Genomic DNA, 15,949 nt, shown 5'->3' with positions numbered 1-15,949 from the left:
TCAATCATTTGAGGAACATCTCCAGTGACTGGATGAGGTATTGGGGAAGTTGCAGGGGGAAACTTTAAAAGTGAAACCAGCTAAGTGTGACCTGTTTGCTAAACAGGTACATTACTTAGGGCATGTTATTTCAGACGAGGGAATTAGAGCTGACCCTGCAAAAATTAAGGCGGTCCAAGAATGGCCAGTACCCAGAAACCAAATTGAGGTGCGCAGTTTTGTGGCTTTAGCCTCGTATTATAGACCCTTTGCAAACACGTGACCCCAGTAGTAGACGAGCGGGAAATCTGAATAGTTTTAAACAGATTAAAATAGATAGCGTTAACGTTACCACTAAACTTCATGGCTTCTTCTATTGAAGAAGTTGTAGTGCCGTTATCGGTTGAGGTAGGGCATCTGGTAGGTGCTCACAAAGAGCGATATTTGGAGAAGTTGGAGATAGCAGGTTTGGATACAGACCCTTACCTTCTTCCTCCCTCAGTCTTCACGGACCTCATTAAATCGCCGAGTCTGCCTGACTTCGGCCCACACGATTTGTACCACTATGTGGTAAACGGGGTATCCCCATACACTGGTGCTGATCTCAAAGCTTTTAAAAGTCTGGATGCTTACCAGTTCTTTGTAGCTGGCTGGGTTACAGGAATGCGATGCTACGCTAACGGCGGGGGGAGGTACCTCATAATGGCAAAGGTAAGACATCGATCTATGGTTTATTTTGTATTATTACATGGCTTGGTTGAATTCTAATGTAGAATGCGGTCTGTTATTTCTTGATAAATATTTATATAACACGTAGCCTATGATTTTAGAGGACATGGTCGGCCGTGGCTTTTTAATGGATGCCTGGATGCATCCCAGCTCGGGGAAGTGCATTCATTAATTATCGATCACACGTTAATCCATCCAGACAGTAAATCCCAGTTGTATGGTGTAGGTCCTTTGCCCATTTATTCCTAATGTTCCTTTTAAATGGTTCCTGTTATATTTAATTTACACCTTTTTAAACTACTCTGTGATATCTGTGATAGAATATGATACAAGAGAATATTATGTGCTATTAAGATTAGGCCAATTTTGGGTACTGACATCTATAGTACTTATAGTTCTTAGGGAAATGAGAGAACAAATCCAATGAAAAGGGCACTCAAAGAGCTACGATGACTTAAAGGAATAGTTCACTTTAAAATGAAAATTCTGTATATTTTTTTCCTACTATGGAAGTCAATGGGACCCAGAAACTGTCTGGTTACTGACATTCTTCTAAATATCTTCCTTTCTGTTCAGCAGAAGAAAGAAATTCATACAGGTTTGAAACAATATGAGGGTGAGTATATGAAAATTATCATTTTAAAGTGAACTATTCCTTTAATAACATTATTTTTCTCATTTTCAGATGGGGATGTGAACATGAACAAAAAGCCAGAGAGACATATGAGGCTTACGCTGCACAACATCATCAGGGCCTAAGTGTTCGTGATGCCGGTCTCCACATTGATACCTCCCGTCCCTACCTTGGAGCATCTCCAGATGCCTTGCTGTCCTGCTCCTGCTGTGGCGATGGCATTTTGGAAATCAAGTGCCCACACTGCGCCAAAGACACCGGAGTCCTCAGTGCCACTGAAAAGAACAGATGGTACACAGATGGTACACATGCACTTAACAGAGATCATCAATACCACTACCAGGTGCAAGCCCAGTTGTTTGTGACGAAGCGGAAGTTTTGTGACTTCATGGTGTGGTCTACATCCAATTTTTTTATACAGAGAATTTTGCCTGATGCTGACTTTTTTACAGAAGCAGTGCAGAATGTTGAGGCCTTCTATAGGTCAGTCATTTTATCTGAGTTATTGGCCAAGACATATACATGCCCAGATAGACTGCTGTCAGACAAAACACAGTCCACAGACTCATGAAGTGAATTACTAGAATTGTTGGGTCTTTGTAAATGATAGTGTGGTCTAGACCTACTCCATTTGTAATGTTTTTCTTTTAATTTCTTATGATTTGATACTATAAATAAAATGTAATTGAATTATTAGTAAGATTTGCCAGTGTGTAATTCTACATACATTTAATATCCTTTTATAAAGGACAACAGCATAGTCTAAAGTTTGAGGGCTGGTTTATTTTACAAAAACATCTTTCAACACGTTTATAAAAGCCAACCTAAATTACATAATGTACACTCATATACAACTTTTATAACGTTTGTCCTGCATGTTTCAATTTAATACAAAGTGTGAATGTGTTAAGGGAACTGACACATGACAATTTTAAGAGGTTTATAAAACAGCAGAGTGATACAGTAGCCACTGTACACACCATCTTACATTACACAGCCAATAGCCTAATACATAACTTCAATAATAGTGTATAATAGATGGTCTTAAAAGAGCTCTCATCCACAAATATGGGTTCTATGCAACTACTAACTAATAACTCTGTAACATTTCAGCTGATTTTAATGGATAAGTAAACAATTGATTGTTAAAGGGATACTCCACTTTATAATGACAATTCTGTCACCATATACTCGCCCTCATGTTGTTTCAATCCTTTATGAATTTATTCAACTATTTACACTTGGAATTGTTACTCAAATAAATGTGTTTAACTTTGAAATTTCTCTGTTAAAGAATAACAGTTTTTCTTAGCTAATCAATTGGCACCACTGAGGGGCACAGATTCGTCAGGCCACAAGCCACTCTGACTATTTTGTCAAGAGAGGTGAACTCTTCTTCTTCTGATGACTTAATCAGAAGACTAATGGGCACAGGTCCATGCAACATCCTGTACTTGGATCGTGCTTGACCAATTACCCTCTCAACATGTATGCGGACCGCTGCAAGTTTTCTGGAATCTTCCAGTTCAACAGCGCCCAACTGTTTTTTTCCCCCGTGTAAAGGCAGGAGTTTCAACCCTTGCACAGTGCAAGCCAACTTGTTCCTGAATCCTAAAGCCACGGTCTGCTAGGATCAAGTCTCCTGGTAGGAGGTTATCCAAAAACCCACCGTTTGCTGTAATGTGAGCATCAGTTGACTGTCCACCCCAGCCCTTGGAGATGAAGAAGATTATCCCTTGTGGAGTTATACCTATTAGGTATTTTATGGCGTTGTGCGATTTATACTGAGAGTATGTCTGGGCCCTTGCCTTCAGATCTTTAGGTCTGTCAATAGTAATTTCAAAACAGTCTATTACTGACATGCAATGCTTGAAAGACTTTCTGAAACACATTGGCAGAGATGTTTGGACATCATTTCTGTCAGGCCATACCACACACACAGGTACTAAGTTGTCATTTAGTATATTAATGACATTTGTAAACACTCTTGAAATTGTAGACATATGAACACCAAACAGATATGACAAAAAAGCAATCGGAAGGTTAAGCCTGATCCTCATTAATGTCAACAGTAGCTGGTGGAAGACGGTGATGTTTGCTGTATCCTTAAGTAATGGAGTTACCAGATCAATCATTGCCATAAACACTTTATAGTTGGGCAGTCCTGTAGAGGTTTTAAGTTTGTCACTGTTTTCAAAAGTGCTCTGTTCCAGATCTGAGGGCTTCAGCTTCTCCTTCAGAGCAAACGTATCACCCCGGAGTTGCTGACACTCAAATTCAAGAGACTCAATGTAGTCTGAAGTGAGGTTGGTTTGGCACATTGCATCACATTTGCCACTAGTTTCACTAATACTAGCCTCTTCTACAATCTCCTCTTCAACCTCACATAACACATTCATCTCAGCTGACAGATTGAGGAGTTCCCTGGCAGCTTCACGTTTGGACGACGCCTGACGCTTTTTTTTCTTCATTGCCTCTCTAACCTCATACTTCCCTAGACTTCCCAGGGCTCGCCGCTTCTTGGGGGACTTTGTGTGCGCAAACACTGACGGCACATAATCAGGGGATAAAGGGTCATCACTCTTCTGTCCTGATAAAACAAATCATCTGCCTGAGTACCACCAAGAGGGAGCTTAGAACCATGGTCCCAGCCTATAACTATCCTCCTGACACATCATCCATTTTCTATTTGTAAAGTAAATTACAAAAACAACCTCTGGATGGGAAAAGGGTAATTTACAATCACTTTGAATGCAGCATGAGGTCCGCTCTGTGTTGTTTTTTCAACTTGAGGGTGAGTATATGATGACAGAATTTTCATTTTAAAGTGAACTATCCCTTTAAATAGCCTCACATGTGTCAATGTTTATATTGCCTCTAACGTACATTTATGACCATCAGAGAGAAGCATAGACATTTAAGTGGCACCAAAATCTGCTATTCCTGACATTAAGCTAACGTTAGCTACCTTTGTGAATGGGTAACGTTAGACTACACAGCCCTATCACGCTAGCTGGTACTTGCTCATTTCATAGGTAACTTAGGTTACTCATGTTACAAATGACAATTTGACTGGGTCTCCAGCTGGACAAGGATGACGGTGTGGTATTACACAAATTAAGTAAACGTAACTGGGAAATACATGAACCTTACCTTGTAAAAAATGCTCGCTGCAAATCCTGGAGTACTTGGAGGGCTGCCAGTCCTTTCGGCTGATAGCAGCAACCCATCGCTGCCTTCTCTCCCCATCAAATGGTATTCGATAAAAAGATATATTGGCTTTACCCTGTCTATTAGCACAGTCCACGGCACAACACGAAATAACCATTTTACTACTAGAACGAACTCAAACACGTACCCATTTGGCTTGCCGTCCGTCTACAGAATAGCTCTTCCGCCGTCCGTCATGGCGTTCAGAATTCGCGCGAGTAGAGCGTGACGTCACGTGCAAAGGATCTATAGGAGATTTATTAAAGGCTTTGCGGAGATTGCACGGCCGCTCCACCAGTTGACAGAGAAAGGGCGGAGATTTAAGTGGAGTCCTGACTGTGATAAAGCCTTTTTAACCCTAAAAGTATACTTAATTACATCCCCAGTGCTAGCTTACCCAGATCTGGGTAAACAGTTTGTGTTGGACACAGATGCCAGTGATGTGAGCATAGGCGCGGTGCTTTCTCAGGAAACTGAGGGAGGTGAGAGAGTGGTAGCTTATGCAAGCCGGGCACTAACTAAGGCAGAGCGGAGGTATGCTACAACGAAAAAGGAGTTCCTAAGTATGGCTGAATAGTTTCCAGGGCCTGGAGGGTCAACTAGCTCGGTGGACAGAACAGTTGGCCAGTTTCCACTATAAAATTGTACACAGGGCGGGTAGGTTGCATGTGAATGCGGATGTGTTATCGAGGGCGGGTAGGTTGCATGTGAATGCGGATGTGTTATCGAGGGCGGGTAGGTTGCATGTGAATGCGGATGTGTTATCGAGGTTACCATCCTTTGGTGAGCAGGTGGGAGATCCGCAAGTCTGTGTCCTCCAAACTGCAGCCCAAAGGCCGGAGGAAGTGAACAATGTTGACGAGCTGTGGGAAGCACAGCAAGGAGACAGTGATATCCAGTGATAATCACTCTGAAACAGGGTGGTAAAAAATGTCTGTGAAATTAACAGAATTCTGTAAAATAACGACATAAAAAAACTGTAAAAGGAAAAACAATAGAGCAGCGTATATTTGACATTAATATTTTGTAAAATACAAAAAACAACTGTTAATTTTTCAGTAAAAATATGTTTAAAAAATTTTTTTTTTGGTACAGTTAAATTACTGTAGTTTAAACACATACAAACTGTAATATAAAAACCAATACAATAAAGTTAAAATTACAACATAACGGTGTGAAAATAATATTTTTTTAATCAGGTCAACTTTGTTTATACTGAAAGAAACCGTGTTACATTTTACAAATTAATATTTTGTGCTTTACAGATGAGAAACAGTAAAACTTTAAATGATATATCAACACTTTGTGCGTTACGAAGCAACAAGAAATAGCTGACACAACTCAGGATTTTCTGGTTTGTCAGTCAGCTTTTGAAATTGCAGTACATTGGGGGTTACCATCAGAACTTCACAACACCTCTGGTCAGTTGATAAGAAGGGATTTTTCCACTGAGGTAATAAAAAATTCTGTAGCACCGGTGGGGCAAATGTCCTAGCATACCCTGCTTGTAGTTGTTAAAAGCCCTTGTATTGTTTTTGTTAATGGATATACACTGCTCAGAAAAATTAAAGGAACACTTTGGAAACACATCAGATCTCAATGGGAAAAAAAGTCATGCTAGATATCTATACTGAAATGGACTGGGTAATGTGTTAGGAACAAAAAGATGCCACATCGTTTGATGGAAATGAAAATTATCAACCTACAGAGGGCTGAATTCAAAGACACCCCGAAAATCTAAGTGAAAAAATGATGCAGCAGGCTAATCCTTTTTGTTGAAAATTCATTGCAGCAACTCAAAATCGTACTCAGTAGTTTGTATGGCCCCCAAGTGCTTGTATGCATGCCTGACAATGTTAGGGCTGCTTCTAATGAGCCGACGGATGGTGTCCTGGAGAATCTCCTCCCAGATCTGGACCAGGGCATCACTGAGCTCCTGGACAGTCTCAGGTGCAACCTGATGGCGTCGGATGGACTGAAACATAATGTCCCAGAGGTGTTCCATTGGATTTAGGTCAGGCGAGCATGGGGGCCAGTCAATGGTATCAATTCCTTCATCCTCCAGGAACTGCCTGCATACTCTCGCCACATGAGGCCGGGCATTGTCGTGCACCAGGAGGAACCCAGGACCCACTGCACCAGCATAGGGTCTGACAATGGGTCCAAGGATTTCATCCTGATACCTAATGGCAGTCAAGGTGCCGTTGTCTAGCCTGTAGAGGTCTGTGTGTCCCTCCATGGATATGCCTCCCCAGACCATCACTGACCCACCACCAAAACGGTCTTGCTGAACAATGTCACAGGCAGCATAATGTTCTCCGCAGCTTCTCCAGACCCTTTCACTTCTGTCACATGTGCTCAGGGTGAACCTGCTGTCATCTGTGAAAAGCACAGGGTGCCAGTGACGGACCTGCCAATTCTGGTATTCTATGGCAAATGCCCATCGAGCTCTACGGTCCTGGGCAGTGAACACAGGGCCCACTAGAGGGCGTCGGGCCCTCAGGCCACCCTCATGAAGTCTGTTTCTGATTGTTTGCTCAGAGACATGCACACCAGTGGCCTGCTGGAGGTCATTTTGTAGGGCTCTGGCAGTGCTCATCCTGTTCCTCCTTGCACAAAGGAGCAGATACCAATCCTGCTGATGGGTTAAGGACCTTCTATGGCCCTGTCCATCTCTCCTGTCTCATGGAATCTCCTCCATGCCCTTGAGACTGGGCTGGGAGACACAGCAAAACTTTTGGCAATGACACATCAATATGCGCCATCCTGGAGGAGTCGGACTACCTGTGCAACCTCTGTAGGGTCCAGGTATCGCCTCATGCTACCAGTAGTGACACTGACCATAGCCAAATGCAATACTAGTGAAAAAACAGTCAGAAGAGATTAGGATGGAAAAATGTCAGTGGTCCCCACCTGTTAAACCATTCCTGTTTTGGGGGTCGTCTCATTGTTGCCCCTCTAGTGCACCTGTTGTTAATTTCATTAACACCAAAGCAGCTGAAACTGATTAACAACCCCCTCTGCTACTTAACTGACCAGATGAATATCCAAGAAGTTTAGTTTACTTGATGCTATACTCTGATTAATAAGTGTTCCTTTAATTTTTTTGAGCAGTGTATTTCCTTATTGTTGTGCATGTGTTTACCTGTGTCTGTGTTTCAGACACGTGCACACATAGAGATCAAAGGGGGCTTGAGCACCTGCCCTTTTTATTCCTGGAGAGAAAGTGCCCTTTTTTCTGGGGTGCTTTTTTTTTTTTTTTTTTTGAAAAATTATATATATTCCTGTTTGCGCACAGCTTCCCTGTCAAACAAATATATTTATTGAAGAATAGTATATCTAAATATCAGGTCAGGAGTTCTGAAGCGAACATCCCCCCTCCCCCACCCCCGCGCAGCGGCGCGCAGCGGCGCACATCATATACACACACACAGCCCCTCCCAGCAGTGTTTGTCTTGGCTTGTGCTGAGGTGAGTGGAGCTGGTGATGAACAAAAGATTAAACTACCAGTGCCTCGAATAAGGCTCGAATTTACTGCTGATTAGCCAAAGACAAGTATATAGTTAACCTGTGTTTTGCTAGCATATGCATGCCTCATGAGCTACTAGACTAGCTAATGTGTAAGGGATAATCGCTATATATTATCCCGCTTATTACATGGCTACCTACCAAATAAATAATTATTTTGACACAAAATATTAAAAGGGAGTTTATTGATTTAAGCCCGATTGTATTGCTTCTGCTAAAGAAAATAGTACACTCCGTCTCTACGGTTAGAATCCTGTGAGTCCATAGCAACGCTCTGTTTTTCATGTTCTGTTATACTCCGCACAGCGGTCTTTTATCAAGAATTATTACATGATGGCTTGGTTGAATTCCAATGTAGAATGCGGTCTGTTATTTCTTGATAAAAGAAAAACTGATAACAGAACATATCGCGTTTCGCGATAACTACCGGCTGCCTGTACATTATCCCGCTTATTACACGGCTACTTGCCACATAAGGAAAATGACATGGACATGAATATGAATTTGAAACATTTTATTGGCATATTTGTTTTAAAATAACATTTTTATCTTTCCGCGAAACGATATAGTACCACGTGACTATGCGTTATTACTTTGGAGCGGTTATTATTTGAAAATAACGAACCTGCAAATGTCTCAACTGACCAATCAGAATCAAGCATTCCAGAGAGCCGTGTAATAAAATAAGTTAGTAATAAGCTTACTAAATAAGCTTAATAAAGTTACTAATAAGCATATATCATAGCATAAATTGGTGAATTTAGAAGAAATCTACAGATGCAAACAGATGGAGGATAGATACACTCTAAAAAATGTAGTAAATCTGAGTAACTGCATCTGGTACATTAATCAATAAAACTGAGTAGAAATAAGTTAACATTAAACATTAAAAATAACAATATTTATAAAACACACCCCTCTGCTGGATGCAGTTATTTTGGTTATTCTAATCTAAATATATACTTGAAACTAGTAGCATAGAAAATGTTTTCAAAACATGCACATTGTGGAATGGTTTCCTTTGCTGCTCTATAAACCTAGTGAATACTAAGGAGACCATGGTTTCTGTGTGAACTGATTATTTTGTAGACATCTTTTGAAAATTAAACAATTGCATGAGTTTCAGGAAGATAAAATGAACTTTTTAAATTATTTTTTTAAAAAGGAAGTCAGTGTTGCGTTAATATATATACTTTTTTGTTTAAAAAAAGAAAAAAAATACGTAATTATGAGAGTGCCCTTTATTTCACTTGAGCCCCTGCCCCTCAAAATGTCTGTGCACGTCCCTGCTGTGTTTACCTGTTAGCCTAATTAGCTTATTTAAATCTCCCACTGTGTGTGCATCTTACAGTTGAGCGCCTGACAACCTTCCCAGTTTGAAGATCTAGGAGCAACAGAGGATGTTGCAGCATCGAGCTGTGTGGTGGAGCCGGGGAGTGAAGTACGGAAAGAGTCGGCTGTGCAAGTGGGGTGCAGTGGCCCTACTGCTGTGACTGTGCAAGGGACCTTGGCTGACGCAGGGGGTGGTCCTCAAACTCAGCGATGGCAACTGAGGCGAGAGAGACGGTTGCCTGCCTGGATCAAGGATTGTGACTCAAGGACGAGTCCTCTCCTGTTGGAGGGATGGATAGTGTAGTGAACGGCTCTGGGCGTGGTCACTCCTTGCATGTTAATGGAGAACACCTGTGACTAGTATTGGGGGGGGGGAGAGAGTTAAAAAGAGGACGCCTATTTGGAGAGCAGGTGAGGTTTTTCTTGCCAGAGAAACTTTGGGGGGCTGGAGCAGCTGTCAGCATGTGGGGAACGAAACCGTGGTGTGTCTGTCGCTGAACCTTAATCTCCCTTCCCTGGGGAATGCGGGAAGGCCGGGTGTGCTTCTTTCCAGGGAAGTAACAGATTTTAACTTTGTATTTTTGGAATGAATGTGAGTGTGGGTGTGTGTATGAATTTTATCCACGGATTACGGTTGTGAGCAGGAGGGCGGGGTTAGAAGGTGCATCGGGAATGGTTTGCTTGCTGTGTGTAAGGGATTGCACTAGCGTTGTGATTTAAGCTTGCTGTGCTGTATACTTGGATTTTGAGTGGAGTGGAGGGGGGGGGGGGGAATTGATGTTGTAACATTCCTGGTGAGATGGGTGTTAGCTTTCGGGAAGGGGCTGTAATCCGGGAATATTTAATAAAGATTTTCTCCTATTCTGGCGTCCTTATTCGGCTGGACCTCCCCAGCATTATTAATTTAAAAAGGTGGTGTCAGCGAACTTTGGCAAGGCGCTCTTAGTGAGCGCACTTGATACAATACCATGTAATAAGCCTAAAAGCGATAGAACGCTCAAAAATTGATAGGCTTCAGAGGTTTAAAACATTCTGTACACACCTCTTTTTACCACTTACCAATTTAAACCTTCAACACGTGTCCTATTTATTACGTATTTATTATGTTAACTTAATCCTGTATTGCACTATACAGACCATGTGCAATGTCGTCACGATCTACCACAAAACCAGTGTAGGAAATACCCCTCAATATTTTGGGGGGGGGGGGGGGGGGGTCCCATGATCTCTCTATTGTTGCGCAATACCGATCTTGAGACCCCCTTAAAATTTTGCTTTTGAGGCTTTCAGGGAGTCTCATGGGTTAATCGGGGGTGTCAGACCCCCCCGTATTACGCACACTACCCAAAACGTAAAGCGCAATTAATATTTATTAACTTATTCTGCATCGGCGGAATGCGCGAAAAAAAGTATTTGCTGGTTTCAGAGTCCCTCCCCAGAATTTATTGTACGTTCTCCATTTTCTGTTTGTTCTCAGTTTCTATTTCGAAGAAAAGGCGTGTAGTCCTGATATTATCGGGTATTCATAGTGGTATATGTAGTAAATAAAGTACAGATAATGGATTTCCGGGCTCTCATTTTAACTGCCCTTGTGTGCTGTATCGGAGATCTTTCAGATGGTAAGTTCATTATTATCTAAGAGGGCAAATATACTGTTGCTATGTGTCATATTTCTATGTTACTGTCACGTTCAGGCGCGGTGCGCAAGGCGGGAAAGTAAGAGAGGGACACGTAGGATTTGGTAATACGGGTTTTGATGGAGACTGGGAGTAGGGACAGGCAACACAACACCAAGAGACTTCAAGGTAACACTTTATAATACTGTTCCGCAGTTAACAGGTAAATATGCAGGAAGTAAGCAGCAACAAAGGAGTATAGTGCTTCAACACCTAAATTAGTAGTATTCACTACTAAGGAGTTATGCTTAATTACTCAATAGGTAATAGTGAACTAATTATTATAGGAGTTCTCTAGTACTTCATTAGGAACTATTGAGTATTGCCGGTCTCATTGGGAATTACCTACTAACTATGGATTATTTCTAATAACTACTAGTTAATTACTCGTCAAATGAACAGTGCTTTTTTTGGGCTAACTGGGATGTATAGGCTACTGTTCGTTTTTGGCATTTTTTTCCCCATTTTTCCATTTTTTCCGTTTTACCACATGATGTTCTCCACCACATATTGTTGATCTTTTCTAAACATTAAGAAATTATTGTATGCATCTTAAGTAATGAAGTCTTAATAATGACCTAAATAAAACTAATTGTAACTCATTGGTAATGAATGTGGCGTTACTGTATGTCATACAAACAAGTAGGAAGAAACAAGCCTGTTTTTCCAAAAGGGGAAAAAAAATGCCAAAAACCATTGAGTACAGTCTTATTTCCTCCAAAGACAAATAACCTAAAATTGAAGGACACTTTTTTTTCCTTGGGTCTCAGGAGGATATAGTGTGACTAGTTAATCAGGAATGGATGTAATAACCTAAATTACCGATGAATTAACACTACAATGTGTCTGCTGAATATCCAAAGTGCCGTTTTTATTTATCTAGATGATATTTCCAGCTACGCCTTGAGACGTCATGTCAGTCGGTAGACGTCATGTTAGTATCTAATCATGCGTGAATTACCAGGAAAAATCTTTGTCTAAGACAGTAGATAAACCCTGTTAGAGAATGAAATAGTCCTGTGTATATGTGAAACGCCTATGTGATCCCCTGCATAGGATACGCGATGGATGGATATTCAGAATAAATAGGATAACGGTTGCGTTCCGTTTATTCCGTTTAATACAGACCCCCTCCTCCCCCGCGACAATTAAATTTTAGCTACCGCCAGCACCCCCCTCCACGCCACACAATTAATTATTTATTAATAGTTCAAGCGTGTGATACAGTACGTATAGTGAATCAGCAAACAAAGTTAGACTGTCGTAGTCAGAAAATAAGGAACAATGTAGAACAATGTATATGTGCACATACCATGTAATAAATTAAGCCTAAAAGCCTCAAAATGGATAGGCTTCAGAGGGTTAAAACTTTCTGTACACACCTCTTTTTACCATTTACCAATTTAAACCATCAACACATTTCCTATTTATTAAGTATTTATTATGTTAACTTAAACCTGTATTGCACTATACAGACCATGTGCAGTGTCTTCACGATCTACCCCAAAACCAGTGTGCGAAATACCCCTCAATATCCAAGGGCTCCCCATTTCCCTATTGTTGCGCAATACCGATCTTAAGACTCCTTAAAATTTTGCTTTTTAGGCTTTCAGGGGGTCTCATGGGTTAATCAGGGGTGTCGGACCGCTCCAGACCCCCCGTATTTCGCACACTGCCCAAAACGTAATGCGCAACTAATATTTATTGGTCCAAATCCAATAAAGACTTTATTAGTAGTTCAACCGTGTGATACATTAGGCTACATAAAGTGAGTCAGCACACAAAGTTATACTGTCGTAGTCAGAAAATAAGGAACAATGAAGAAAAACGGGGGGCTTAAGTCACAAAAGCAATAAATTACACTAAGTAAAAAATAAGCACCCAGAAGTAATGGTCCGATCTGAATGTAATTTGGTACACGCACAAACCAGCGATGGGTATGTAATAGGGCTGGGACGATTATTCGACGTAATCGACGATGTCGATTATAAATATGCATCGACGTGGAATTTTAGTGTCGACATGTTGTGTAAAACTACGTAAATGTTTCGTAACTGCAATGATGCATTAAACCGTATTGTATGGGAAAGTACTTTATCCCATCGGCACTAACGTTAACGCTGTCCTTTTAAGAATCGCGCAATAAAACAGTCTGCTAATAATTGAACTTTACTGTGCACCTGATGATCCATACCTATCAAGTTTTGGATTTGAAAATAAGGGAAATTTTCCGGCACCCGCCGCGAGCCATCCCACCACCCCAACCAAGTTCCAGTATCCCTTACATTTTAAGACAGGTGTACGAGAAATCTAAAATAACCACATGTCCTTTACATTCTATTTTCATTACACATTTTCTTTTAATTTCTCATGTTCACTCATGTGGCTCTCTGGCATTCACTAATGACTATTAGGCTATTATACAGATTTGTTGCAGACTTTGCGTCCTTGTTGAAGTCATCACAGAAGGTGAAAGTAACGTTATTTTTGGCACACAGCATTGCCAATTTAACCTCCGCATTTATGACCTGGTTTGCCTCGGTGGTATTTCTAGTCACAAATGCTAACATCGCCTGGGCATGTTTCAGTGCCTCTAGCCAGCGCTTGAGCTTAGTGGATTTTTCATGCTGACTGACATCGTTCCTTCCCCCATGGGAGACACTAAAATCGCAGTTACAAATCTTACAGAACGTTTGACTGTGCCCCATTATTCGAGATATTTACACGACTTATTTGTTTTGGTTTTTTTTTTGGCAGGAATGCTTTCTTCTTTACTTCCATCCATGTCTCCTTCGTTGTTCCGGATTTGTTCCCGCTGTCGGCACTAACCTCGCGACAACTGTCACTCAGGCTACTGCTAACCTGTCCTGTTCGTCTCAATAAACATCAGGGGCGGAGCTAAAGGCGGGGCGGGCGCGGCCACCGCCCCTGGGCCCGGGGCCTCCCCAGGTGTATTTTTTTGTCCTTGGTAAAACTCCGACGGTCTCCACACTGGTAACAACGTTGTTTTCTAGGCATAGCCAAACAAATGTCCTCCCGTCTGAAAAGGCGTAGAAAACGCAATTTAGCCACTAAAGCTTTACAGTTTTTGTGAGGGACAGTCGAATTTTCGAGTTAAGTTTTTTGTGTTCTTGCACCCACACTTTAAAACTCGTTTCAGCGCCGCCGTGCGTGTGTGCGTATCCACTGTAGCAGTGTTATTTATTAGCTTAAACTTAAGCGCTTTCACATATTCACTTTAAAATTTGATTTTCTGTGGCACTCTGTGTACTGTGTGATACACTTTGACTTGATCCTTTCATGAAAACTTGTTTCATTTGTGCAAACATCTTGTATGATGTGTTTGCTACCCATGCAGGGAGGGAGGTGAAAGTGGTCTTTGGAAGAGTAGGAGGAGAAGTTAAACTGAAGCCCACTGTGGACCAGCCCATCACCAGCATCACATGGAAAAACGGCCTGAACAAAGCAGCAGAGTGGGGAAAAAATGTAGAGGCTGGTTATTATACGATATGTAATCCCGGACCAAGGTGTCAACTGAATACTGCAACGGGGGAGCTTACAATTATGCATTTAAAGCTGAATGAAAAACTGTATTTCTCTGCTGAAATAAATGGAATGGCAGCTCAGTCATTTTTTACAGTGATTGCACTTGGTAAGTAAGATTATTATTTTAGGTCAGTTTTATTCTGTATACTTGTCCATATTTCAGTAATGAGTTTTACTTATCTTGGTGTTTTTAGCATTTTCATTTAATTGTGTCTTTACACCGATCTACAGAACCAGTGTCCAAACCCAGTGTCAGGAAAACCTGCAAAAATACCCAGTGTACTTTGGTCTGTGAGGGAAAGGACACCACATATACCAAGTACTCCTGGAAGGAGAACAATGAGATGATAGCAGATGATACCACAACACTCTATGTTCAGAAGAGTGATAAACTGGATAAAATCTACACGTGTGTGTTCAGTAACCCTGTGAGTACGGAAGACAGTGACCCTGTCAAGGAACTGGATTTATTTCCAGGTCAGTCACTCAGAAATACTCTTATATTTTAGTTTTATTGTACTATATGGTGTTCATGTACTGAAGTAACATTGTATCTGTTCCATAGGTGGCTCCAGCGGTGGGCTCATCGCAGGTTTCGTTTCATTAATTTTTGCAGCAGCTGTATGTTGTGTTATTGGTTTATGATACAAATTAATAATATTCTGTTTTTTTTCTTGTATTAAAACATTTTATTTTAAATAAAACTAAATTCATATCCTGGTCCATAGCTGTAGGCCAAATGGACGTATGTAATGATAGACATTATTATTCTTAGCGGTGTCTTACAACAGTAACCATGACTTTCAGAAAAGTTGCTTTTTGTTAAACTTTGGAAGGAATGTGATCATTTGTATTCCTAGGGAGAAAAATACATGTGGTGTTAGGACTAGTTTGCTGTGTCTGCAGACGTCTTCCTATTAACACGATAACTGAAAGTATTTGTCCGATATTTTTCAAATTTTGCCGGCACACTGTGGATGATGAACTGGAACTGATCAAATTTTGAGATGGATCGCCCCAAAATCGAAGCAGCGCCTCATAGTGATATCTTAAAAAGGCAGTTTCGGAAACCTGATCCCATTAACGCATAAACTTATTGCCATACTTTTGCAAACTTTGCTGACACATTCTGCTGGTCATGAACTGGAAATGATGGAACTTTGAGACAAATCACACTAAAATTGAAACAGTGCCGCTTAGTGGCAGCAATAGGAAAGGTGAAAGAAGATGACATTTGACCATATGAATGTGATAAGTATTGGGTGGATCTTGTTATTGCTTCAGAACAACAGTATATGGATGAAGTTCAAGGGAT

The 15,949-nt window shown here is 41.0% G+C and overlaps 1 long non-coding RNA gene across 1 annotated transcript; it reads left to right on the top strand.

Annotated features, from left to right (window-relative positions):
• Nucleotides 1-7,948: 7,948 nt before the first annotated feature.
• On the top strand, nucleotides 7,949-14,580 carry LOC111841389 (uncharacterized). The gene is made up of 3 exons (XR_011983046.1): nucleotides 7,949-8,022; nucleotides 9,432-9,823; nucleotides 14,447-14,580. It is a non-coding gene; the product is annotated as an uncharacterized lncRNA (long non-coding RNA).
• The last annotated feature ends 1,369 nt before the right edge of the window (nucleotides 14,581-15,949 follow it).

This window comes from Paramormyrops kingsleyae, chromosome 16 (genome assembly GCF_048594095.1).
Source record: "Paramormyrops kingsleyae isolate MSU_618 chromosome 16, PKINGS_0.4, whole genome shotgun sequence".
Lineage (NCBI taxonomy): Eukaryota > Metazoa > Chordata > Actinopteri > Osteoglossiformes > Mormyridae > Paramormyrops > Paramormyrops kingsleyae.
The sequence above is the reverse complement of the archived record's forward strand: the minus strand, read 5'-3'. Positions and strand labels throughout refer to the sequence as shown.